Source organism: Mustela erminea, chromosome 2 (assembly GCF_009829155.1).
Source record: "Mustela erminea isolate mMusErm1 chromosome 2, mMusErm1.Pri, whole genome shotgun sequence".
NCBI classification, from domain to species: Eukaryota; Metazoa; Chordata; class Mammalia; order Carnivora; family Mustelidae; genus Mustela; species Mustela erminea.
Genome location: NC_045615.1, coordinates 12,628,355 through 12,652,093, shown reverse-complemented (window position 1 = coordinate 12,652,093; position 23,739 = coordinate 12,628,355). Strand labels below are relative to the sequence as shown.

At 44.5% G+C, this 23,739-nt stretch overlaps 1 protein-coding gene across 3 annotated transcripts in view; it reads left to right on the top strand.

Moving 5' to 3' along the window:
* BLK (BLK proto-oncogene, Src family tyrosine kinase) overlaps positions 1-23,739 on the top strand; it is a 70,411-nt gene that overhangs the window by 8,101 nt on the left and 38,571 nt on the right. Inside the window, exon 2 of one of the 3 annotated variants that reach the window (XM_032332261.1) lies at positions 10,863-11,018. The exons of 1 other annotated variant lie outside the window; for it this stretch is intronic. The gene's annotated coding sequence lies outside the window, so the exon portion shown is untranslated. Of the gene's footprint in view, positions 1-10,862; positions 11,019-15,857; positions 15,990-23,739 lie in introns of those variants that run through there. One more of the 3 variants, XM_032332260.1, reaches the window with a different exon arrangement.

Sequence of the window (23,739 nt, the reverse complement as noted above, 5' to 3'; positions counted from 1 at the left end):
AGAATGACTCCTGGGAAGACTTCACCACCAGTGCCAGCTAGATGTACAAAGCAGAGGTATTTCTTCAAGTGGATCAGGGCTCAGTGAAGTACAGAGGGCTCGTTGTTGGCAATTGTCAGAGGCTGAGATTGGTGGGACAACACCTCCTTCCAACTGTCTTGACAACCAGGCCTGGTGGCTCTATCACAGGTGTGGGTGAGGTAAAGTGGGGTGTCCCTTGTACCTTGATTTCTGCCAGAGCCTTATCTTAGCTGAAGCTGCTTGCCTCCTGGGCTGTCAGAGAAAAGAGCCAGTTCTTACTCTGTCTTCCTGGTCAAATAAATCTTCCCAGGCTCCTTTGCTCCACCCTGTCAAACAAGTCAAGTGGCCTCTGAGAACCAGCAAATGGGAAGTGAAAATAATACCCCAGAGGGACTCCTAGCTCAGACATCACAGGGGACAGGCCCTGTGAGTGATGTCTTCCTCCAAGCTAGAACCCTGGCCTCTAGAAAGATCTCATTGACTTGTATGATAGTTTCCTCGCAGAAAGGAGGAAACACTTTGTGTGGCATAGGAGAAGGGTTTAAAAGCTTCCTGCAGGAGGCCCCTCAGTGAGGGAGAGCGAGGCACACAGTGAGGGCAATGCCACCTTCACTTCACTGCTGCCAAATGACAGTGTAACATTCATGTAGGTGGGTTTGGAACCTTCTGCTTTCAAATCACCTTCCTCTAATGGCTGCTTGCACATAAAGCCACTATTAGGATGTGACCTCCACCCTCCTCCTGGTTCCTTTCCCTCCTCCAATTCATTTGTGTGTTGTCAAACCTGCCATGGAGAGACAGACTACATGTAAGCAAACCCATGCCTCCGTGTTTGGTCCTTCTTTTCCTATTGATTGGAAAGCCCCTTGACAACTGAATGAAGTAAAGGCATGAGCAGAGTGGGGAAGAACCACGGGCCCTTGGGAGCTGATTTTGCCCATATATGCTATTATCATAAGCTTTTGATAGTTAAGATTGTCTTTGAGTTATATGCTTTTAACTCCTTGCAGGTGGGAGTGGCTGCTAGCTGGTCTCCACCAAACACGTGCCCAAAACTCTCCAGTGTGGTGGTTTGCTGTTGGAGGTCAGCCCGAGTGACTGAGGGTGTCCTGCATCTCCCAACTCTGTGAGATTCAGCCTGAGAAGGGAGTGTTTGTGGTTTTAGCCTTGGATATCCTAGAGCTTTCTGGCATGTGGAGTTCGGGGGAAGCCATCCATTTTGGATTTTATTTTAAGGATTTTATAACTAGAGAGGCAAAAAGAAAATCTCTTAAGGAAAGGAGATATAGGTTATTTTCTCTGTCTGTCTCTCATATACACAGACACACACAGACACACAGACTCACAGGTCCATGCACACACATGAACACAGACACACACAGACTCACACACACAAGCACGGATGTATGCAGGCACACACACAGAGACAACACACCCGCATACCTATCATCAACAACAAAACATCACAAAACCCACCATCACAAATGCTGTTGCAACAAAGTGAAGGAATAAATCTGCCCCATAAAGAGGTTCCCAGGTTTTATCCATGTGGTAGAAATCCAGTTGCTAAAGCACCATCTTCCCTAAAGTTCTTCTCATCCGTTCTTGTCATTGAACAGAGTTTTCTGCTGTCAGATGGCAATGTCTGTCTTCTAGTCCAAGCAGGTGCTGAGAAGGGAGGGAACATCCCCTTCCTACTCCCCTCACCTCAGGGCTCAGACTGGTGTGTTGGTGGCCAGCAGGTTGACAGGACCACAGGGTTGGGGGACGTCCGGGTGTCACAAGAGGGGCCATGGAGCAGTAGAGGAAAGAGATGAAGGAGACTCCAGGTCTGCCTAAAATCCTCAGGATCCCTGCCTGGTCTTTCACTGCCCTGCTAAGGGTGACTAAGTCCCCTGGCATCTCTAGGAGGAGGCTCTGTTCCCCGCAGAAAAAAACTAAAACATGGCCAAAGTGGGAGTCTTAGCAAAGGCCAGAGGGTGAGCGAGCACACACACCAGTTTCCCTGAGTGAGGGCAATGCTGTGGTAACATTTGTCCCCTCCTTTCTCAGATTTGTCCCCAGATCTCCACTGCTTTAGTTCAGACCCTCTTGCCTTTAGACTGGATGACTGCCGTATCATTAGAGCTCCTGCCTCTGCCTACAGTGACCCACATTGAAGTCTTTCCTCTCTGTTGCTGGAAAGATGTGTCTGAAGCTCAAATGTGGCCCTATCACCCCCAGGGTAAAAATCTTCATTGACTCTTCATTGAACAAAGCCTAGGCCTCGAGGGACCAGACATCTGGTCTACCATCCCAGTTTCCGTCTTGTCATCCTTCTTCAGATGCATGGGGCCCAGTAGTCCTGTCTCCAACAACTCCCTGTTGCCCATCACACCTCAGAGCTTGTGCTGAGCCCTCTTCTCTGTTTCAAATGCCCATCTGCCTGAGGAGAGCTCCCGGGCATCCTTAAAGTTCCAATCTCAAGGTCTCAGCCTTTGCGAGCCTTCCTATGTCCCACCCACCCTGACCCAGGCACCAACAGGCATGGCTCACCACTTCTGCCACTGGGCGCAGCAGGGGGTTAGCATAGCAACAGCCTCAAGCTTCATGCTAGGCTCTTGCCTTTGTTCTCCAGGTGCACCATCAGGTTGTATCCCCAATTCCCAGTAACACACCCAGAGGGCAGAATCCCTTTTCTGTGTTCACACAGATAAGCAGCGACCCACCTGACCCTCAGGTCAGACCTCCTATCTCCTCACTCTGCCTGGCCACACTATGGGGTGTCTCTCTAAGGCATCTGTGAAATGACCTTGACGCTCTCCCATGACCTTTTTGCAAACCTAAGGGGTAGACAACACACAGCTGAATTTGTCCCTTGACTTTATTCTCTTGTACCTTCCCAGGGTCACACACAGAAATATGTATTTGGCTCATTTATCATTCATTTAAAAAAAGAGAGAGAATTGCTGTTTGGAAAACAAAGAGGCTAAGGAGAAATCTTTGAAATTGTTGACAGGGACATCAGCTTCACAGAAGGTAGAAGAGTGGGTTGAGTGAGTTTATTACGAAGGTGGTCCTATTCCTGTGGAAGAACATCCGGAGGGCTCAAGGAAGTCATAACAGAGTAGATCTGTGTGGTGTGAATATGCATTTTAGTCCACACTTGGTGTACAAAAATAGAATATCTAATCTGAGCATCTTGATTTCTGCTGGGTGTTGGGAAATAACCCCAGTGAGCTCAGCAGTCTCCTTCCTTTCTCCAGGGTTGGGCCACAGTTCTGGGGTGGAGCTCATGGGGCTTAATTCTTTGGGGGAGCCCATCTGGTCTTCATCAGAAATTCACACCAGCCACTGCCAGGATGTCTCATGCCAGCCTCTGACCCAGGTCTAGCCTTCTTCCAGGATTTCTGTGCCACATGATGGGTCGGGGGAATCATGACACCACTTCTGTGCCACTCTGGACTGAGGGACTCTCGTTGAGACGCCCTGAGCTCCTGTCTGCCCAGATTGGCTCACCGCATTTCCCTCAATCTGAGCCAAGAGAATTCTCTTATTTCTACTTTATCTCCCTGTGGCGATGGCTTCAACATGGGTGAGGAAAAAAATATTAAGTGAATAAAAGAAGAAAAAAAATCCATTCTTATCTCAAAAAACACGTGTATGCTCTACCTGCTGACAGAAACCATGGCTAAGCAACACTGGACTTGTTTTGATTTTTTTTTTTTTTTTGACCAACATAGAATATATTTCTAAATGGTGTCTACAGACTTGGGGAGCTGTGAGAGCTCCCGTTGATCAGGGAAAAACAAAGGGGAAAGGAATTGAGGCAGGCCAAAGAAGGGAGGACAGCTTGCCAACCAGTTCTAGCTGTGGGAAGAATGGACACAGGAACTTAGAAAGAAGGAAGCAGAGAGCCCTGCTTCCTACCTGTGGCAGACCACCCCACCCCCGGGAATGATTCTAGATCCTTTGAGTGTGGCCTAGATCACCAGGAGGATGTTGAGATGAGAGTGGGTGCTGATGGATCCTGCAGATGTGGGGCCTGTCACTGCCTCTGAGGAGGGCAGATTTCCCTGGTTGGAGGGGAAGACAGCACCTATGTCTCAGAGGAAGGGAAATCAACGTTCTAAAGATACTTTAAAAGGACAGAAGCCTGGTTGGTGACTCCAGTAGAAATAAAAGATCCAGGTCAGGGGGCCAGCCAGTACTTGGAATCCAGAAAGATCCAATCAGGGAATTCCAGGAGGCAGACTTGAGAGTTTGGGGAAGGGATACAAGGGTTCATGTGAAGACAAAGCTGAAAGGGTGCCAAAGCTCAACCAGGCATTAGGGGTACAGAGGACTTTAGTAAGACAGGATGGTGACCTCAAATTAGCACTGGAGGAGGAGCCTGAGATCAAGAGGGGGAAGAAATCAGGAGAGATGAGAAGAGAATGGCTGGCCAAGAGGGCCAGGCTGTACCAAGCTAGTTCTGTCCCCGAGACTGCGTTTCTATAACTGGGTGCTTGTCTCGCCATCTTGGCTGGGGGACTTCTCTCTCTGGGCTTCAGGTTCTGACTCTGCCAATTGAGGGGTTAGGCTAAGTGGGCTCTGAGCCTTCCTTCCAGTCAACCCTTTGCTTGTCTACTTGGCACATTATGCATATCAGTTAGATGTGGTACATATCACTCATGGGGTGCTAAGAAGCGTGTCAGGTGCCTTCTGCCACGATCTCAATTCCCACAAAAAGCCCTGTGACATCATCAGGAACTCACAACGGCACCGGGGGGCTAGAAGGCCAGAGCCCAGATGCAGACTCAGGTCTGTGGGACTCCAAAACCAGGGCTCTTAGCTCCTCATTATTTGGTCTGTCAGCTGCCCGCTGTGAGCAGAGCCCTGAGCCAGGCCTACAGTATGGATTGGAGAGCTTGGCACCCAGGTCAAGGCAAAGGCTAAACACATGCTGTGAAATTGCAGCTTGCAGAACCACACACGGCAGCTGAGCAGAAATGGACAGCGGAGGGTGGAGGAGTGCAGGGTGGCGCTCACTCAGCCTCCGAGAAACCCCCGCCAGAGGCGGCATCCAGCACCAGCTCGCCTGAAGAAATGGCCCTCCGGACAATGCCTATCTTGTCCTGCAGGCCAGGTCAGCACCTGCCAGCTTGGCTTTTCTCACCTGGGTAGCATCACCCCTTGTCTACTCAGTAGCTCAAACCTCCTTGACATTGCCGTTCATTTCTCTGTTGCTCTGACATCCATCCACCCTTGGGGATCCATCGTCTCCTGAAATTTCCCCCACCCCATGGTCTCCCCGCCCTGGAACTGTCAGTTGCTCATTGTTACTTATTGTGACATGCACTACTCAGCCAGACCCATGCTAGGCACAGAGGACACAACGTGAGAGTTGCTGAAGTCAAGCATGTGCCACCATCCTCCCCACACTCATCTGTTCCTGAGGTCCTGCCATGAGCTTTGGGGCCATCCGATGAGGGAGCCACTCATTGATCCAGGGGCCGGAAGAGCCTCAATGGAGGAGCTTCAGGAAGAAGCTGGTCTCACCAGGCCCAAGAGATCAGGCCCCCGCAGAGGGTTTGAGAAGGAAACGCTGGATGTGCAGTGCTGCAGCTAGCGGGCAAAGGGTGGAGGGTGGAGGGCGGAGGGCTGGGGAGGGAGGCAGGTTGCTGTGGGAGGGTTGTTGTGGGAGGGTTGCTGCGCTGACTGCTCGCTTACCGCAGCCGTCCCCCCAGCCGCAGGCATCTCTGGGACAGGGAGGCAGCTAGACGCTTAGCCTGGGAGAAGGGAGCCAGAGCACGAGCTGCTTTTCCTTGGGAGGCTCGGTCCTAATGAGCAGTGTGCTGACCATGACCTTTAAGATCCACTGGCCTCCTGATGGCTGGAGCTGCTGCCTTCCCTCCGGCAAGCTGCACTGCGGGAAGCTTTTTCTTTCTGTCTGTCTTTCTTCCTTTCTTCCTTCCTTTCTCCTCCTCCTCCTCCTCCTTCTTCTCTCTCTCTCTTTTTTTAACGATTTTATTTATTTATTTATTTGAGAAAGCAAGAGCACAAGCAGGAAGGGAGTAAAAGGACAGAGGGAGAGGGAGAAACAGACTCCCCACTGAGCAGGGAGCCCGATGCAGGGCTGGATCCCAGGACGCTAGGATTATGACCAGAACCAAAGGCAGACACTTAACCAACTGAGCCACCCAGGCATCCCCAGAAAGCTTTACTGTAATTGTCTCTTCATGACTGTTGTGAGAGCAGCCAACCTCCCAGCACCCATGGGAAACCCATGGTAACCCCCATGTCTGTTTCCAGCACCAGCAAGCGTCAGACAAGTCATTTACCTCTGACTCTCTGGGTCAGCCCACCTGTGCATGGCACATGGGAACACCACAGGCTCACCTGGATTTAGACACGAATGGCCTCAGGCTGCTTGCATGAACCTGTCTCCTCGTTGGCTAGACTCGGATGCTGACCTAAACAGTAAAGGGTCCGCCAGGGTGATGGAGGGTAGGGACAATGAATGTGTTCCCACTGCTCTCAATGGCAGGCTTGGTTTTGGGGGTCAGGGGAAGTCTGGGGAAACTCTGATCGGGTCTGCCCACCCTGTCTGCCTTCTCCGCCTACTCAGGCGGGAAGCCCCGGAAGGAGCCACTACTTGGAGGCAGGACAGGGCTGCAGCCAAGTGGAAGAACAGGCTGATTTTGTACAGATTTATCATTTATCTCCTTACTTGACAACTGTAAACATTACATAATACCCCCCAAATTTAAAAGCAGATACAAACCATCAATAATTCTACTAACCTCACATTTTTTCCCAAGAACTACTTATCTTGTTCATATGGTACAGCTTTTAATGGCTAGAATTATAAGGGGTTCCACTTTTCTTCCTTCCTTCCTTTTTTTCATCACAACATAAGCTTTCACGATGGTCATTTTTGTGGCTGTATAACGTTTCATTGTGTTAACTCTGCTTCACCATTTCTCCTGGACATTTGGTTGGCTGCTGCTGCTGCTGCGGCTCCTTCTTTTTTTACATTACAGAGGGTTATGATTAAAAACAAAATAACATGTAGTTTGCAAAGCTATGCTGAGCCCCATGATGCCCCTGAAGGCTATTCTTTCCTAATCTCTCCAAGAAATGCCAATTATCCAGGGAGCCAAATTGCTCATTTTGAGGGTGGAGTCAGGTGGACTTTGAACTGCGTTTTCCGTCGTGGCGATAGTGGCCGAGCACTTCATCCTCTCCCATCCAGCTTCTTGTGGTCGGCAATCGTGTTTGCCAGGGAGGGCGACCCATGTGGTCTTTGGCTAGAGAACAGGCTTCCCTCTCTGTGAAATGAAATGACTCATGAAGAAACAAAACCAGAGCGCCTGGATGGCTCAGTTGCTTAAATGTTGGACTCTTGATTTCGACTCAGGTCATGATCCCAGTGTTGTGAAGCGATCCTCCTACAGGGCTCTGTGCTCAGTGGGGAGTCTGCTTCTCCCTCTGGCCCTCCCCCCCATATCTCCTCACTCTCTCTCTCCCTCTCAAATAAATAAATCTTAAAAAAAAAAAAAATGAAGAAGCAAAACCCAAGAGTTTGGTCTCATCTGTCCCAAAGGTCTTAATCAGAGGTCCGTTAATTGCTGTGGGGTTTTTTAGGGGAAAGGGCACATGTTTGTATGAAAGTGTATTTTCTGGGGAAAAGCTATACTTTCACCAGGTTCTCAAAGAAGGCTGTGACTCCAAAACTGTTTCAAAAGACAAATGATCTCTCTCTCTCTCTTTCTCCCCACCCCACCCCGCCACATACTCCCCACAGCTCCTTTTGGAAGAGTGGGATTAAAATGAAAGGATCCTAAAGATCTGTGTCTTTAAACAGAGGTCTAGTCATGGGACAGAGAACACATTATTCCCATTTTAAGGATGAGAAAACTGAGGCTCAGAAATTCTTCTAAGAGCATACACCTAGCATGTGGGGAGCCTTGGATTTGAACCCATGTCTGTTTCACCAGCAAGTCTGTATATGCATACCCATTATGCTAAAGTGCCTTATGGTTAGGAGAATTGTTTCTATTTTTATTACTTTAACCAAAGCTAATTGCTAATGTGTTAGTGAGAGATTCTGCTGTGATTGTGGCCAACCATGGTGCTTAGCTAAAAGAAATATTTTGGCTTTAAAAAAAACAAAACAAAACAAAAAAAAACCTTGCATTTTTCTCCAGGAAGTCGGGCTGATACAGAAATATTTGTAGTTGGTTAATTGTTCTTTCCTGCTACAAGCATTAACCACAGGAGGTGAACTGTGTTGATCAAACTGAAATGTTCTCACTCAAGGCTTAAGGAGCCGAAGAAACTGAAATTCAAGAGACCAGATCTGTCTGTTTAATCCAACAAACAGGGTGGGAGATTTCGGCTTGTGATTCCCTGAATATCATAGGCCCTTTCAAAGAGATGTTTTTATTAACAACAAACTATTGGACACAGTAAGTGACTTTGGTTTTCTTTCTCTTAGTATTCCTGTGCCAAATCTCCTCAAGCTCCAGGGCTAGCTGGAGGCAAAGAAGGTGGGGCGTGATTTAATTTCACTCTCCTGGCTTCCTCTGGAAATCTCTGCTAAGTTAGCCACTTCTTATTACTGAAAATTGGCAGCCCTTAAAGGGGAAAGACTTCTTCAATGATACTGTAATAGCATTGCATGGTGATAGATAGAAGCTAGACTTGTCATGAGCCCAGAACGCATAGACTTGTCAGATCACTGTGTTGTACACCTGAAACTAATGTAACGTTGTATGTCAACTATACTTCTATTTAAAAAAAAAAAAAAAAAAGGTGAGGGAGAGACTTCCTGAAATATGGGAAATAATTATGCAGTCAAAGAAAGGAAATTATAATTTAATTTGGGCATCTTAGATGTAATACAACATTAAACATTAGATCAGCACGCTTTCTTGGTCCCAAAGTGTTGGTTAATGATCAGTAATCAGCATTTAGAATAACAATGGCTTTGGTATAAATGACACTTTCCTACCGTTGTCCTGGTGAATTGAACTGTTTATTCTTCACGGGTGCAGGATGGATAAAAAGGCATTTTCTGATGTTTGGGTTTCTCTAATTAATTCACTCCCATTCAAAATAAGAAAGATTTATTGCATATCTCATATGTTCCAAATGCTGAGAATGGTCCTGAAGATACAAAGATTAAAAACAAACAACCAAACAAACAAACAAACAAAAACCCTCCCTTCCCTTGAGGCACTCACAAGGGGTCTGGTTTAGAAAACGGGCATTAAACTTGGGGCCAGATATACTGTGCTTGGTGCTGTAGGGAGCACTGTGGGCACAGGAGACAGGTGATGGGACAGAGTGCCAGGAAAGCCTGGTGATGCCTCGACTAAGTCTTAAATGAAGACTCGTCCTTCAATCAGACCCAGGGAATGACATGCATGAAAGTCATGCTTGGGTGTTCTTCAGCTCTTTCCCAGAACCTGCTATCATTTCTTGACATGTTCTAGTCAAGATCATTAGCCTGAAATCCTCATTCTCAACACTGCGCTGAAATCAACCTGCCGACACTCCGTTATCAGACTATCTTCAGATAGTCTGAAGACTGATGGTTCTGAACTTTTAGGCTTTGTAACTGTGGTCTCAACAGACATTTTTCCATGGTACTTTATAGTTTACAAATTACTTAATGATTTCATTTGTTCCTTTAAGGCAAGTGGGGAACCCTAGTCCTAGCCCCATTGTACAGATAAAGTGATCTCTGAGGCCAGGAGAGATTTAAAAATCTCTTCCCAGGGGTGCCTGGTTGGCTTGGTTAAGTGCCCTACTCTTGATGTCATGATCTCGGGGTTGTGAGATTGAGCCTCACATGGGGCTGTGTTGGGTATGGAGCCTGCTTAAGATTCTCTCTCTCTCTCTGTCCTTCCCTCTCCCCCACACATGCTCTCTCTCTAAAATTAAAAAAAAAAAAAAATTCTTGCCCCAAATCACACAGACTTCTAAATAAATAAATATTATGGTTTCTTGATGGTTTGGAGTCACTACTACTCTTGTGCCGTGTAATAATAATAATAACAATAACGACAACTGACATTTATTTAACACTTACTGTGTGGTAAGGTATTATTCTAAGTACTTTACATATTTCATCTTAGTATAAAGTCATTCAGGAACTTCCCTGCATAAAAGCATTTTTGGCCTTTGCCTCATCTTACAGATGAATCTAGATGATTCACTTAACAAAGTTTTCTGGGCAACATAACATGATTGCCTTTCTCAAAACTTACTTATTCAAGGAAGACAAGTAAGGTTCTTTCAAAATTTTTTGGCCCTCGATAAGAGTATTTCTTTTTACGTTTTATCACAATCTACCTCATCCTTTCCCTCCATACCCACTGCCTGGATTAAGCCCTGATGTCCACACCCTGGGCCTGGCTGAGGCTGCTGATCATTGAGTGGTTGTTTCAGGAACCAGGACTCCGAATCTTAGAGTGAGTATTAAGAAGTTGGGAGGTGAAGCTGCCCAAGGCAGGGGAGAGAGCCAGAGGGCAGCTGAAAAAAGACCCTGTGATTCCTGGATCATGATGAGGGCTGTGGGAGTTGAGAGTGGGAGAGAAACCAGAGAAACATTTCCTGTGAGATCTCTGAGTCACCACCTTGGGCTCCACTGGGCAGTGAGAATGCGGGGGCTGGACCATCTCTGTATTCCATCCTCATTTTGGGAGCCGTCAGCAAAGCCTGGGTTCCCCCCAGATCCCTCTGTTCCTCTGCACCTCCAGAAATCTTCAGTGGAATTACGGCCCACTGATGTGAAGGTTGAGGGCCATGTGGTAATCATATTTGTTTATTTATTTGTTTGTTTGTTTGTTTTGGTGATCATCCTTCTAAAGCCCTCATCTCACTGATGAGGAGGTGGAAGCAAAGAGGTGAGGTGACTGACTGGCTGGAGACTGCGCCATGGGTTACTATATGGGATATGGAATGACCCAGGGACTCCCTGAAGGCATGATGGGATGTTAAAGTGCCTTCTGAATACTCAGAAAGAGGTAGGACATGCTTGCAACAGGTTGGGAACACTTGTTAAATTCCACGTTATTTAAACTTGGTCAGTTGGCAGACCATGTATCTTATATTGTATGTGGAGGCTGTGTGATAGCAAAACTTGGGGTAACCAGCACAGTCCACCAGCCAGCCAGGCTGGGTCTCAGAGTTTACCAAAATGGAAAAGCCTATGCCTCCCAGAGTATTTAACTCATTGGTGTTTTCTGAGGGAAATATTTAGGAAGCGGCCATAGCAGAGGAATGAAAGCGGATAAGCCCGGTTTGTAGCCCTACTGAACTCCACACCTGGCTGAGGGATCACAGGCAAATCTTGCCTCTGTCATCCCCATTTTTTTTTTAACTTTGTAAAGTGGGGTCATCAGTGCCTCCCTATGCGGAGGCAAAGGGGGTTGTGGGTGAGGATTAAATAGAAGCTGGAACATAGTGTGAACCCAGGGAGCTTGTCAGTGGCTTAACACCACGTCCCCAGGGCCTGGCAGAGTGCCCAGAGCAAGTAGGTCCTGGGACCCATAGGTTCTCCCCTTGGTCCTTCTAACTTGACATATTTCTCACAACATAACTTTCCTCTCTGTTGCTTCTTTGTTTCCTATTGCCCTAATCTGTGTATTTTGTTTCTTCTACCCTTCCATTTTCTTTAACTTCATTCTTTTCCTTCTTACCTCTTTTGTTCGCAGGTTCTTGTCTTTCCAAATAATAGTATATGCATTTAAAATATAATTTTTCCTTAGAAGGACAATCCTTTCTACCTTGTACTCTACACAGTCATGTTGTAAGAGGCAGGGAGCTGGTGGGACATCAACTTCCTGAGCTGCTTCGTTCACCTCTTTTCTTTAGAGCAGTGGTTTCAAATGAGAAATCATGGCCCTTTAGTTGTTCATAAAATCTATTCAGTGGATTGTCACAGCCTTTAAAAAATGAAAAAAAAACCAGAGAATAGGAGAAAATATTTACAAATCATCTATCTGATAAAGGATTAATATCCAGAGTATATAAAGAACTCCTACAACTAAAGAACTAAAAAAAACAACCTAATTTAAAAATGGGCAAAGAACTTAAATGGACATTTTCCCAAAGGAGATAGACAAATCAGCCAGCATATAAAAGATGCTCAGCATTACTAATTACTGGGAGAAGTACAAGTCAATGGCCAATGAGTTATCACCTCCCACTACTTAGGATGGCCACTAACAAAAAAATAGAAAACACGTGTTGGCGAGGATGCGGAGAAGGGTGACACATGTGCACTGTTGGTGGGAATGTAAAGTGGTGCAGCCACTCTGGAGAATGGTGTGGCACTTCCTCAAAAATTAAAAATAGAATGACCCCATGATGCTGCAATTGCACATCTAGGTATATGCCCCCCATTGAAAGTGTCTCAAAGAAATGTCTGCATCTTCATTTTCAGAGTGGCTTGTTCCTAGTTGCCATATTTGAAGGGATAAACAATGGGCAAGCAAATTGTTGCATATTCGTGCAATGGAATATTATTTAACCTTCAAAGGAAGGAAATTCAAACACATGCCACAACCTGGATTAACCTGGAGAACCTTTGCTAAATGAAATGAGCCCATCAGAAAAGGACAAATTCTGAATGGTTCTACTTACGTGAAGTACCTACAGTAGTGAAATTCATCAAGACAGAAAGCAGAGTGGTGGTTGGGGCTGGTAGAGGGGAATGGGGAGTTGCTCTTTAACAGATACAGAGTTTCAATACTGCAAGAAGAAAAAGTTCTGGAACTGGTTCCACAACAATGTGAATCTATTTAACATCACTGAACGTCACACTTAAAACTTAAGATGGTAAATTTTATGTTATGCCTATTTTACCACAGTTAAATCTTTAAAAAGAAATGTAGTAGAACAGACTAGAAAAGATCCACTCTCATTGCTTGCAGTAAGGGTAAAAAGTGTTTCCTGAACCTTTGCTTCATGGTGGCAGGGGTGTGTGTGCACATGCGTGGCGGGGTATGTCCTGGCTTACAGATGTACAGTATTTCTTACTGAGGGTCACGGTGAACAAGGAAAAGAATTTTGACAAACACTGCTGTGGACAACCTCAGACCACAGAGCGTGGGAAGGACACCAGCAGTCTGTTTGGAGAGATCTTCCCTCCCTGTGTGGCGGAGCTCAGAGCCATCAGAAGAAGAGCTGCTCCTAATCTTCTGTTGCTTTCCAAGGTCTTCCCGATTGCACTAGAAACACTTATTGATATCTATGGAGAAAAAGATCATCTAGTGGGCCTTATACATTCTTCATCTTCTTCCATTTTCCCCAAGAACTAAAATCCGAACGCTCGATGGGTGTGGAAGGGTAAAGAAATGACGAGTAGTTAGCACACTCAGTAACTGTGAAGGGAAGGGGGGGCGATGGGAGGAAGGAACTACAGAAGGAAGGAAATGGGGGGCAATAAAGACGGATTGGCCTAGATTTCCCAGGCTTGCAGGTTTTATGTAAACCCTCTCTACCCTCAGGAAGCTCAGAGGCTCATTGAAAGCCTTCCCAGAAGGAAGGCGGAACAGGGGTCCTGAAATCTCAGGTCTGGTTTGTGGAAGCGACAGGGAGAAGCACTCCATGCTGCTCGGCCTTCAAGGCATACACAGGAGGTCTCTTCTTGGGGAACAAGAGTGGCTCAGCTGCCCTACCAGTATGCCCAAAAGGAGACATTCTTTTGTCTCCAGCACCTATGGAGGGGCGCCTATTGAAAGTGAAAGTGTGGAGTGTGTGTTTAATAAAGGAGCTACCATCAGAACGTGGTCTATAGCTTCTGTAGAGTGCTGCATACAGAAGGTGCCAGAAGCTCTCTGACTAGCTCCCAGATGAGAAGAGCAACAGTCCTGCCAAGAAGACACAGAGCTGGGGCTGAAATGGATTCACTGTGATTCACAAGTCTCACTCTTCCTGCTACGACAGGGAAAGTGACAACACTGGTCTGGCCCATGAGGTGAAGAGAAAAGCCAAGGTTTAGAGTCGGGGGGTGGGATTCCTGACACATCACCACATCACACCAACCTCAGCACCCTCATCTCCAAAGCCTCACAAGGCTGCTGCAAAGACCATATCCCATGACAACTTCCATTGCCGTTGTAGATATTAGGATGGGTGCCGTGTTAGGAGAGAGGCCATCCATTCATTCACTCAGAAACATCATGCACGGTGGCTACATGCAGGGAGTGGGGTTACGTCCATGGGAAAAAAAAAGACCTAGCCTCATGCAGCTTACCTTCCGGTGGGGGAAGAGGATACTGAACAAATCTGCACATATACATCATCAAGGGACAATCAGGGCTACGGAGCAAAATAAATCCTACTGAAGTGCCTGGGTTGGGCATAGACGAGGCTGTGTTATCTTCAGAGAGCAGGGAAGGTCCCACTGCTACTCAGGGGACATTTGAGCAGAGCCAGAAGAGGCTCAAAGGAGCCAGCAATGTCTGGGGAAGGATACTGCAGGCAGAGGAAGAATGAGTATGAGTGCTTGAAGGTGGGAGTGTGTGGGTTTTTTGAACTCCCAAGAGGGAAGTCAGTGTGCTGGAAGCAGAGTGTGTGCAGGGAGAGCGGAAGGAGACCAGGAGGGAGAAGAGAAGGGTGTGGCTCGTGGGCTTTGTCTGATATCTGGGGACTTTGGGGGGTGGGAAGTGTGCACGTGCATGTGCGTGTGTGTGTGCGCACGCGTGATGCACACAGTAAAATATACACCACACAACACTGACCATGTTAAATGCACAGTTCAGTGACACTAAGTACATTCCCATTGTTGTGCGACCCATGACTGTCATGAACCTCCCAGCCTCCAAGCACACCCAGACCTTCCAGACACCTCTAGAATCTGGAGCACCTCCTGCCGTCGCCGCTTATGCCTTGCTCCTCAGTGCTTCACCTGCTTTCAGAGTGTATTTGAGAGTTTCTCTTGGGCCTGTGGGAGTGAGTGGCACCTTGTAGGGATAGAAGCTCACCACCCAGCTCCTGGAGACCATGCTCCTTACCCGGCCGAGCCAGTAGCCCAGAAGAACCCCCTCACCCCCACCCCCTTTCCAGTGCAGCCCTGTTTTGCAGTCATAGCTCTTGGCCCCTTGACCTGGTGGGGTCTTATTCCCCAAGGCCCCAAGAACTGGACCCCTCTGAGTTAGGGGCCCCCTCTCAGAGCTGAGAGTGACTCCTGGAAAGCCAGAGAAGTACCTTTTCCCTGAATTTCTCCATAGAGGAAGCATCAAGAGCAGCTCAGCCCCATGACCACAGTGGGGGCTGGCGGGGTAAGGGAGCCCCAGGAAAAGTTATCAGAAGTATATGGGAACCAGGCATCCTCAGATGGCTGACCATCCTCAGATGACTGACCTTCAGTCAGGCTCTCAAAGCTCACATTATAGAAGGGGAAACAGAGGGCAAGGGAATGCGCAGGGCCCACAGCCCTTCGAAGGTCATCAGGTCTAGAACCTGGTTCTCCTAGTTGCTGAAGACATGGCAATCCCCCACTGAGCAGCCCTGTGGCCTCACACAGTCCCTGGGGGCCCTGTGTCCACAAGGCACATACCAACTTCCATCCAAATTCAGGCTCTAGCTAAGGCTCTCGATCGTCTTCCCCGATCAAGTACCCATCTTCCCGTGTGTTTAGTCAGGGCGCTCAGTGTTCAAAAATGGACCTGCCAAATCCCTGCTGGACACTGGGTTCTACTTCTGCAGACGCCCCACAGCAGGGGGCAGGGGGTGCAGCAGAAGGTTCTGACTCTTCAGGAGGTTGGAGGGGTATCTCTTTCCTCTCCCCTCCCCACCACATCTGAAGGTCCTCGCCTTTTCACTGGCACCTCACCGTTTCTATGCACTTCCCCCAGTTCCCCTGACAACACCCCGGTCCCCCCACTCGTCGCTGTGCCTCCTGGGTTGTCTCCTCCTGAGCGACCCTTCTTCTGGGCTCCCACCCCACTGTCTCCTCCACACAGCGGCTGCAGCGATCTTTCTAAAAGGTAAGTCAGCCTTGTTTAAAATACTTTAATGTGGTATTTTGGAAGAAAACCCAACTCCTTCTTGGCCTGCCCCCCTTCTTTGCCTTTGCCTACCCGGCCTTCCTGCTCACCCTGTTCCAAGCACACAGACCCCCTCCTGCTCCTAGAATGTGCCAAGTGCGTGCTGTTCTCTGAGCCTTCCCCACCGCTGTTCCCACTGCCCTTCCCAACCTCTGCAGAGCTGTTGCCTCAGTTTAAAAATGTCACCCTCTGGGAAAGGTCTTTCCTCACCGTCTGAGTAACCCAGTGCATCTGGGATAATTCTATCACATTGTCCTCTACTTTCTGCGCAGCACTTACCTCTTTTGGAAATGGTTGGTCATTTCCTTACTTGCTCTCCTTCACCGGCCACTGGTCAACTAGAAAGTGAGCTCTAGAGGGGGAACCTGGGCTGTCATGTGAGTGTCTGGCACTCACCCCGCAGCACAGCCCAGGGTCTGTGCAGAAAGGTCTTTGCTGGGGACAGAATAGGTCCTCACGTGGAGGAGAGATGGCTCTGGGCTGCCCTGCGTGCAGTCAGGTGGAGCTCCTTGTCCCACACAGCTGCTGGGAACCCACATTGTCACACTCTTTCTGGAAAGCAATCTGACAGTTTGGATCAGGATCCTGAAACAGCCGCACACAGTATTGGTCCTAATTAGTGTTCCTTCTGAGAGACCAAACTGAGGTGGAAGAAACCCGAAATGTAGGCAGCAATTTTTACACAAATATTAGATAAAGCTGTCCATGTATGTATGTGTGCACACACATACAGACGGTAGGGCAAAATTATAAAATTGTGTTTATTTTAAGTCTGAATGATGAAAAAAGCCTCTGGTGTAGTGTTGAGTGACAAGAGGAATACAAAACTGTATGTACAGCCGGATCATAGCTAAAATGTATTTAGAGACTATTTGCTCCAGGCACTGCGCACTTTGCTTCTACCTCCTGCCTTTCTCCTCTCTCCCCGTGAGGCTGTTATTATTTTACAGCCTGGGAAAATGAGATTTCAAAAAATCAAAGATACTGATGAATGTGGTGTAGTTTATAAATCATGAAGTCAGGATTTAAGTCCATTTCAAAGATTCCATTTTCAACCATGCTCCATACTGGTTTCAGCTTTGGAAAAGCGCCCTCCCCCATGCCCAAAAAAGATGTAAGATGAAATACCCCAAATTATTAATAGAGGTTGTCTCTGCATGTTGGGATTATAGGAAACTTTCTTTTTTTAAATTTTTTTTATTTTTTATAAACATATATTTTTATCCCCAGGGGTACAGGTTATAGGAAACTTTCTACTTTTTAAAGTCTTATATTTAAATTTGTTGCTATAATGAGTACATATTATTTTCATACAAAGTTTATCATTTTATTAAAAAATAAGTTGTCACACATAAAGCTATACATAAATTTGGCTTATCAATATAGAAGCAAAAATATTTTTAAAAAAGATTCGAGTCAAATATGATATTTCATATATTGTCACTAAGTGAAGCTCATTCCATCATGAGAGAATTCAACATTAAGAAAAATATTAATCTGTCACATCAAGTCAAAATAGAAACGTAATTGTTGATAATTGTCCAGATAGATATTTTGAAAGACATTATACAGAATTCAGTGACATTCCTGTGAAAGCTTCTCGTAACCTAGAGAAAAGGAAAAGTTCCAGATATCTATTGAAAGCCAACAGCCAAATTCAAGATAAATGAGACGGGCCTAATATTGATATCAGTTAGCTTTGTTTTGGAAATTTTACCCTGCATAATGTAACAAGACAAAGCAGTAAAATTACATATTTAAGGAAAAGATGTAACAGATGACATATTTGTCTTCCTGAGAAATCTAAGACAAGTAATGGAAAAACTATCAGAATTAATAAAATAACTCAAATACAAAAACACCAATAGATTTCTTTTTTCAATAATAACATTAACAAACCCATGTTCCAAAATTAATGCATGGATTTAAATGTAACACCAACAAAAATTAGCATGGCCATTTTTAACTTGTCAAAATTATTCTTAAATTATATCAGAAAAGTGAGAAAGAAAGTCTTAAAAGAAGAAATTGAACTGCATTATTAAACTGAAGTAATTAATATGTGTGGTTCTACACAGGAACAAATAGAGTCCAGAAACAAGCCCACGAATACGTGGAAATTGAATATTGGACAAGCAAGCATTTCAAATTATTGAGAAAGATGGGTTTTTAAAAATACTAATTTGTTTGGAGAGAGAGAGAATGAGAATGCAGAAGCAGGGGTGGGTGCAGAGGGAGAGGTCGGGAAAGAGTCCCCAGCAGACTCCGAACTGAGTCTGATGCCGGCCTTGATCCCACGACCCTGAGATCATGACATGAGCCGAAATCAAGAATCAGGCATTTAACGGACTGAGCCACCCACAGGTGCCCCGAGAAAGATGTATTTTCTTTTAATTCATCATATAGTATTTGATTTGTCAACAAAAATGTTTCTCTTCATTCCTGAAATATTCTATATATTTTTCAAAAAATTTAATTTTTGCCCTTGACATTTAGTTCTTCCGTCCATTTGAACTGAACAGTTGAGAGCAATTGTAAAGTAAGGATAGAATTTCATGTTTTTTTCTGTATGGAAAACCACTTGTCCTGGCATCATGCATTGAATGGCTCATCATTTTCTTGCTAATCATCTATATCTCTTCTGGAATGTACTATTTTCCAAATGGGTAAAGGTCAGCTTGGGTCTCTCTATTCTACTTCCCTGTTCTATTCATACGCCTCCACTCTTAATTGCCACAGTTTTTAATAAGCATTTGTATCTCATAGGGATCTTTTACCTTATTCTTTTTCTTCAGGGATATATTTCCTGTTTTGGGTCTTTGCTCATGGGTAAAATTTTATTTCATTTTTATTTATTTATTTATTTATTTATTTATTTATTTATTTATTTGAGAGAGAGAGCACAAGCAGGGGGAGCAGCAGAGGAAGAAGGAGAAGCAGGCTCTCCGCTGAGCAGGGAGCCCAGTGAGGGGATTCATCTTAGGACACTGGGATCAGGACCCGATCGAAGCCCATTTTGGGAATCCACAGTAGAGAGGAAGGAGCTCGCCTTACTGCCCTCTAAGTCCACAAAATCAATCAAAGCTTTGTTGTTGAGAGAAATTCTCACAGATGGGCACAAGGGATCACGATCATCATCGTGCAATTTGTCATCATGAAAAAGTGGAGACAACCTCTCTTCAGTAAAAAATGAATAAATGGGAGGCACCTGGGTGGCTCAGTGGGTTAAGCCTCTGCCTTCGGCTCAGGTCATGATCTCAGGGTCCTGGGATTAAGCCCCGCATCGGGCTCTATGCTTGGCAGGGAGTCTGCTTCCCCCCCTCTCTCTGCCTGACTCTCTGCCTACTTGTGATCTCTGTCTGTCAAATAAATAAATAAAATCTTTTAAAAAATGAATAAGTGGTTATATAAAATGAGGTTTATTCACTAATGGAATAAGATTTAAAAAAAAATAGAAGACCTAGAGATCTATGTAGCAAAATGAACAAACCTTAAAAACACAGTTTGGGGTAAAAAAAATGCAAAATGGTGACACGCATTATAAAGTCACTTTTGCAAAACATACCAAACAAAAGTATAGAATGTTTGTGGCTGTTTATCCATATGTCACAAACATATAAACTCGCACATGGCAATAGCATTCACTGACTTCGAGATAATTATTTTTTTTGGAGACAAAGGAAGAGGAAAATAATGATCAAGCTTTAGTTTTATCTGTGACATAAAAAGAGAAGGGAGGAAGGAAAGGGAACTGATGTAGATGTACATCATATAAGTATCTGTTTGATATTAGTCCTATTACATTAGTGTGCTTTGCAAATACATGAAATATTCATAAATAATAGTGAAAAAATATAAACTAGTTGTATATTTCTTTCATCTTGGGGTGGGGAAGATATTTCTAAGTGTGAACACCAAAGGTAAAAATTGGTAAGATGAATAGATGGGTTGGATAATGATATTATCCTTCTATGTACAATAAATACCATAAATAAGAAAGCAGAAGATAAGTAGAGAAAAATATTTACAATATACATGACAAAGTAATATATGAATTAAATATATTTATCATGGAAAGGGATTCTGTATATCATTAAGAAAATGATAAACACCTCAGTGTAAAAGTGAGGTTGATAAATACAGGATAAATATTATTAGAAAATGAAATTAAAATTATGGTTTGTTTTTTTTAGTTTTTAGTCAAAAAATTATGAAAAGCTTTTCCTCTTTTCTCTCTCTTTTTTTAAATTTTATTTTATTCTTCCAGCGTTCCAAGATTCATTATTTGTGCATCACACCCAGTGCTCCACACAATATGTGCCCTGCTTGATACCCACCACCAGACTCACCCATCCCCCCTACCCCCCTCCCTTCCAAAACCCTCAATTTAAATTTTAAATTTTAACTGTGAGTTGAGCAGTTTGACAAAGATTTCTTTAAAATTTGATAAAAACCACTGACGAAAGGCCAGACAAATGGGCTTCCTTCATCGCTGTGAGAATGTAAATGAGCATTACCTTTGTAGAGATCAATCCAGCATCAGAGACAAATATCCTGACATCTATGTATCTTCCTTGATTTAGTAGTTCCACTTACAGAAAAACAGCTTTAAAAATATTGGACCAACGACTAAATACATATTTTACAAAGATGTTTGTTATGGGTTTATTTGTAATGATAAAAGGTTGCAAATAACTTATTTGACCAATAGTGGTTAAATAAATTAATGTTGAGTCTGCACAATGGCATGTAGTTACTAACATTGGCTCCAAAATTGCATTTATTTATATATAGTTTACCGTACTCTTTACTGAAATAACTGTATTATAATACTGTATACACAGTTTGGCCCTATTTTTTTAAGATTTAAATATTTGTTTTGAAGAGCAAGAGGGAGAGAATCTTTAACAGACTCCCCACTGAGCACGGAGCCCCATGAGGGGCTCAATCTCACGACCCAGCAAAATCATAACCTGAGGAGAAACCAAGAGTCAGATGCTTAACCAACCGAGCCACTCAGGTGCCTTGGGCCCCGGTTTTTAAAAAGTGTAGATACATCTATAAAAAACTCTATAAAAACTCCAGAAATTCCTCACGAAAGTGTTCATAGTGATTCTCCATATGTGGTAGGATTACAGGTGATTTTTATTTTGTTCTTTGCATGGATCTGAATTTTTCTGACTTTCAACAGGTATGTATTACCTGCTTATGAAAAATTAGGTTAAAAAGTAAAGGACTATTTTTAAAAAATAAATTAACTTAGTATGAAGAGCATAATAACACTTTTCAGAGAAAGTACAGGGAAATACATACTCATATACTGTGGTATGAAATGCCTGAAGGCCGATTTGGCAAAATAGATCAGAAGACTTCAAAATGTTACGATTTTGCACCTAGCAATCTCATTTCCAGAACTTTTAACCTCAACCAAGATTAACGGGGGACATGAACAAGGATAAGTACACGAGCAAAGGGCACCCTTGCCGCATTCCTTCTGATACTAAAAGATGGAAACAGCTTGGGTGTGTACAAAAGCAATGGGTAAAATAAGTACGGTACAACTTACTGATCAGATGCCTTGCAGCCTTGTAATGTATACTATGGGCAGAATGGGTAATGCCAGGAACAGATGGACATGATACACTCTTTTAAAAGCAGGTCACCACAAAACAGGATGTAGATAATGATCCCAGCTCTGCTTTTTTTTTTTTTTCAAATGGCAATGGAAAATTATGTACCAGAATGTTCACAGTGGTTCTCTCTCTGGATGACGGTGTTATAAGTAATTTCTGTCTTCCTCTCTACTTTCTGGATTTCCTCTAACAGAAGCAGATTCCTTGTGTAAAGAGAAAAGCATATTTAATGTGATTCATAAGAGGAGGGCGAGTCCTCCAAGCTTGGATGGAGCGCAGTAAGGACAGAATTCTATCACGTCATTCATGCTTTCTGACACTGCTCAAGGGCGCATGTTCCCATGTATTTTATTTTTTTGTAGATAATTGCCTAGTTTCTTTTTTTTTTAACTTCACATTTTAAAATAATATTTAATGGTATTATGTATTTGAGCATGTTGCTTTGTGTTTAATCCAAATCGCACTGAGGTATGTAAAACAAAAATGTAAAGTCTGGGGCACCTGGGTGGTGCAGTCTGTTAAGCCCGGGACTCTTGGTTTTGGGTCCTGAGATCGAGCCTCCTCTGAGCACTGCATTGGGCTCCATGCTTGAGGAGTCTGCATGAGATTCTCTCTCCCTCTGCTCTTCCCACTTGTTCTCTCTCTCTTTCCCTCTCTCTAGAATAGATAAATAAACCTTAAAAAAAGAAAAAGAAAAAAAGTAAAGTCCTCCAATCCTTTGGCTTGTGAATTTCATTCCCAAGAAGTGGCTCTGTTAGCAGTTTCGTTTATATGAAGGGCTTCCAGACATTTTCTTTTCATTTGCAGATATATTTATACACTGCCTGCCTCTGCACCCCTCCCCCGCCAACAAAGATCAACCCAACAGAGATCATATTATACAAAGCTCCTGCAATTTGCTCTTCCACTTCACAAGCATGTATTCTGGGCCTTTTCCTTTGTCAGAAACCTTTTTCTTGTTGTTTGTTTAAGATTTTATTTATTTATTTGACAGAAGTCACAAGTAGGCAGAGAGGCAGGCAGAGAGAGAGGAAGGGAAGCAGGTTCCCTGCTGAGCAGAGAGCCCGATGCGGGGCTTGATCCCAGGACCCTGAGACCATGACCTGAGCCAAAGGCAGAGGCCTTAACCCACTGAGCCACTCAGGTGCCCCAGCCAGAAGCCTTTTTTATTTTCCCTTATGTATTTGGAGTCACACTCAGTTGCTACTATTTCTCTCTCTCTTTTTTTTTTTTTAAGTTTATTTATTAATTTTTTTAATAATCTTTACACCGAATGTAGGACTCAAACTCATGACCCTGGGATCAAGAGTCACATGCTTGGGGCGCCTGGATGGCTCAGTGGGTTAAAGCCTCTGCCTTCGGCTCAGGTCATGATCCCAGGGTCTTGGGATCGAGCCCTGCATCAGGCTCTCTACTCAGCAGGAGCCTACTTTCTCTTCTCTCTCTCTCTCTCTGCCTGCCTCTCTGCCTACTTGTGATCTCTGTCTGTCAAATAAATAAATAAATAATCTTTAAAAAAAAAAAAAGAGTCACATGCTCTATGGACTGAGCCAGCCAGGTGCCCGTCTGTCACTATTTCTTTTATCTCACATGCCATCCTCTTTCTTGGATATTTCCCTCCATTTTTTCTAGAGTCATTTGTTTCATGCCTAATAGCATCATTAATTTTCCCCTGTGGGTGTGTGTGCCTTGTGCATGTATACGAGGGGAGATTTCATGCTCTTAAGGCTTAACTTAAGATGCCAGAACAGGAATAAATCTTTTCCACCATGCTAAGAACTCAACACACCATGGAATATGCAACTCAAAACCCTTCAATGCCCTCCAAATGCTCTTTTTTAAAAATCGGCTTTAATGAGGTATAAATGACATTTGCCTATTTGAAGTGTAGAATTATGAGGTTTACAAATATATGCCTTTGGGTAAAGACCACAGTCAAAATGTGGGCTATTTCCATCACCCCCAAAAGTTTTCCCAAGGCCCATTTTGTTCAATCCCTTGACACCATCCCCTTGTCCCTGAGAACCACCGATCAGCTTTCAGTTACTGTAGTTTTG